Here is a 4,528-nt window from a genome sequence, read left to right as displayed (position 1 = left end):
AAAGAAATGGCTTTTGTTGCTCTTCAAACTGTGTTAATTTCGCTAATTAAATGTTTTTTATTTCTTTTTTTTATTTCGAAATGAGGCGAAAGCGCGGCTAATAGATTAAACAAGTTTTTATTTTTAATAATTAATGAATTGTGTAAATGTGTAATAAAGAAAATGAAACCCATATTTATATTAATTTCAATGCTGGCTAAATAAAGTGCAGCAACGCTCAAGCAAATGGCAAATATGAAAGCCTTTCGATAACTTAATTTAAAACATAATTGTATTAAGAGTCCCTTTTATATATATTTTGCAGCTTATTTAAGGTAAGAACAAACTTGGTAGCCCTGGGTAGCCGAAATTCAATAAATTTAACTCTTTAGGTGCAAAAACCCATACGGCCAATAAATCATGCGCTTGGCCAGGACATAAATTACAATTAAAACTGAAATATAATTATGTTATCTGGGTAACTTTTCATTGAGGCAGCAGCAGCAGCATCACATCGAGTAGCTCACAAAACATTTGCCACATTTATGTGTGCGGCCTTTGTGCGACTATCTCACCTTTTAGCCAACTATTAATTATGTCCTTGCTAGACGGACACAATAGCCAAAATGTCGCAAAAGTTTTGCTGTTCGAGCAGTTGTGTTGGGCCCTTTGGGCTCGTTGGCGGCCATAAATCTGCATAAGCCGAATCCCCAGATCTCTTCACACCCGATATCTATCTATGTGTATTTGTCGCATCTTAATTAACATGAAAAGTGGCCGCAGTTCGCCATTTCATTGGCCATTCGCCCCATCTGGGACATCTTAAGGACAAGCCATTCAGATGCACTCCCTGCACTTGGTAAGTCGATTAATGTCGGCGTCAATGCAACTATGCAGCTTCGACTTTTAGCACTTAAAGTGCATTTGCCATAAACTTGACCACTTTTCAGTTTCACAGGACAGTGGCGTGCAATTTTAAGGATATAGTAACATTAGGCAGGAGATAATGAGTATTTATAGGTAATTTTACAAATGATGGCATGTTTTTCCTGTAAATTTGTATGTTTTTCTTGAGGATTTAGCCTTGAAAACTGGGGAACCCCTTTTCTTTTATCCCCATTCTCGTGCGCCACTGTTGACACTGTTGACTCCTTTATTCCTTGCTGGTCAGCTGGCTTAGTAGTTAGTACATAGTTGGTATCTGTTGGATGTGTCGCAGTATTTTATAGTTAAACTTTCGCCCGACCACGCCCAATGCGCTCTCCCCTCGACAATCCCATGGATCGTACATTTTGTTTTCCCTGCAATTTTCTTCGTTGTTCTACACAATTAGCAGCTATTGCCATTTCGACCCCCTTCGCGTTATCCCTGTGTTATCCCCAGGCTTCTCCTCTCCCCTTGCCCCCTTGCCCTCGTTACCCTTTGGCCAGTTTGTTTGTTTGTGTGTCCTTCCCCGTTGGCCGGCTTGTTTGCCTTGTTAGTTGCCGGTGGGCGTGGCTCATTGTACGAGTAATATGCGTTTTAGATTGTAGACACTGTGCCCCCTGGTCATCTTGTGTTTCCACCAATACACCCAACCCCGATAAAGTCCTTCAGCCACATAGTGTACCATGTATTCCCCCGGTTCCTGTGACTGTGACTTGCATAATGAGTAACATGTTTGTCGTAGGCCGCTGTGGCTTGGCCAAGAAGCCCACCGTTAATGGCCAACAATTGAAAGCGTTTAAGGAAGGGACAATGACCTGATCAACTGCTGCGATTAATATCTTTGGTGGCAATTTAGTTTCATTGATTTGAAGTTGACCTTTAATAGAAATAGCTCCATACTTAAGATAACTAAGATATAATTTAATTATATCAGCTCTAAAGAAACATATTTACTTGGCCCATATTTTAAGAAAGATCCCTTTTTCAATATAAAAAATATGTACCTAATAAACCCTTTATACTTATATATTACTTATATATTATGTTGTTAAGCAGAATATTTAGAGGTTATCCAGTTTGTTTAAGATCCCCTTGTTCATTCGCTGATTTTTTTTAGCCTTAGTCCAATTGCTCAACTGGCTGTTTGTGATTGTTCCTGTCTCTTTCAGGCTGTCCAACCGAAAGGAATTGGATGGAAAAAGTGAGCAGTCGGACAGACGACTATCAGGGCCATCAGCAGCAGTTGCAATTGCGAGGCAGCAGCAACAAATGATTTAGAAAATGATTTATGGCACACTCATCTAATTACCAGGACCCGCAGAGTGGACCCAGGAACCCGGATACAGGAGCATTCGGCAAAAAGCCATGGCCATGCGAAGGACCCTACGCTCGGATGACAATTGCGTACCATTTGTAGCCAATGTTTGCCGCTGTGTGGGTGTGGCATGAGTGTGTTTGTCAGCAACATCATTGGCGACATTAATGACATACGCCATCAGTGCGAGTCTTATGGGTGGCAGTTCCAGTTCCAAGGATCCCCTCATCATTCCCATCATCGCCATCATTCCCATCATGCGCCAGTTACGCCAGTTACCAAGCCTTTTTCCGCGACTGCATCGCATCAATCGTCATCAGTTGGGAGCGAATGTGTTGCGGCTGTAAAATGGGTTTCGTATTAGTATCGCATCAATTATAATTTCTAGCTGACATGCGAATAGCTTCCGGATTTGTTGCAATTTTTCAGCCCCACTCTGTTGCCACTTTGATTGCCAGTGTGATTGACGTTTTAGCCTGGCATTGTGGTATGTTTGGCATCCAGGCTAACCATTTTCCCCACCCACTTTGTGGCCCTCAATTCGAATTTAATTTACGTTGCCGGCACGTGGATAAAAAGCCAGAGATTTGATTGAATGTTTTTGTTTCTCCCTATTGATTTACCATTATGTGTTTGGGCACAATGTCAGCCGATTGGGGGTGTGGCCGTTGGCTATAAGTTGGCTAATGATTGTTTCGGTGTGATTATATCGCATTTGGGACTAACTAACATTGAAATATCTATATCTAATGTCAGTTAAACTAAGTAATTCAAATTGTGCGTATAGGTGAAATCTTAACTACTTGCAAATTCACTAATAATAAGCAAACATATATATTTTATTTTTCTTTAAAGACTCACTTTCATATCAAAATTCAGTTGGCATGAGCTTAAAATCGATGCTGCCTTCTTAATATTCCGAGCAATCACCTGACCAAGACAAAAAAAAAAAAACCGAGACGGGAACAAATCAAAAACTAATTCCAGCTCACCGGCAGAAACATCCTTGAACAAACCGAGAACAGGATTTCAAAGCTTTTCATTGCCGACGGCAACATCCTCGATGGCTCCGTGCTCCTTGGAATCTGTCAGAAAAATAAACAAAACTGCGAATTTTATCGTTGTGAACGTTTATGCACAAATTGCTTCCAGGTTTTAGCGCTGTCGTGTCTGTCGCCTTATCGAATTTCAGGACAAGGATGCCGCCGTAGACGCAACTCCATCGCGGCTCCTATTCAGCGAAGGATTCGGTGGAGTAAAGTTTTCCTGCTCAAGGCGTAAAATGAAATCGACAGTAATTTGTGTGTTATCTGTCTCCCTCTGACGCAATGCTACATCTGTTGGAATAACAATTGTGACAACTTTTCCCCACTCCAGCTCGACTATATGTGTGTGTGTATGGTGTGCTGTGGGTACAAGTTCAGCAACAACAGGAAATTACTTTAATTCGAAAAGTTGACTTTATCAAACTATGATATCTAAACGACGGCTGGTGTTAATGTGGGCGACAAATATTGTATTCCCTCGTCTTTGGGTTCAATAAGCCCCGGCATCATCATCATATTGTCATCTCAAAGGCGTCCGTTGGTTTGGGCAGGAGGGGGTGAATATAAGCAGCTCCAGCAGCCCCTAAGTCACTTTGATGGCGCATAAGTAAGTGGCAATGAATAATTCATGTGCTATTTATACAAAATCGAAATGATAATCGTTCACTTTAGCATTTAAATCAGTTCATTCTGCTGGCTTCCTTGGAAGGGGCAAGGCCCCATACTTTCTGAAGCTCCCTGTTTGTGTGATAACTACAAACTTACGATCTGATGGGTTAAGAATCGAAATACTAGGTTCAATTTGGAGTTAAAGCTGAAGAGATTTACCAGGGGTCAAACGTTTTATATCTTGCTACTTATCTTTATTAAGTTGCTAATCGTTAGTAAGTATTTAGAAAGTAGATTACAGCTGCAAGATAATTCCCTCAGTAATTCGAGTACTATTTTTATTTACTCCTTTAAGTGGATTTTCTTAACGCTTTATTAGGTTGATAGTCATCTGTAATTATGACACCAGCTGGGGCACTTATGTGCTTTCGCAGCCACTTGGCTCCTCGAAATTCCGCCTGCCATGCCAATTGACATTTATGGCTTGTGCAAGCATGCAAATCCGACGATAACACGCCTCACCACACGCCAATGTGTGGGTGGAGTGGGTGGAGTTGGCCGCTTTGAAGGCCTAGAAAACGCTAAAAAATGGGTGGAAAACCTGAGGGTGGCACTTAGATGGCGGCGAGTGTGTAAGGCTCAAACTGCTATC

The sequence above is a fragment of the Drosophila melanogaster genome, chromosome 2L, assembly GCF_000001215.4.
Source record: "Drosophila melanogaster chromosome 2L".
Classification (NCBI taxonomy): domain Eukaryota; kingdom Metazoa; phylum Arthropoda; class Insecta; order Diptera; family Drosophilidae; genus Drosophila; species Drosophila melanogaster.
This window is presented reverse-complemented; position numbering follows the sequence as displayed.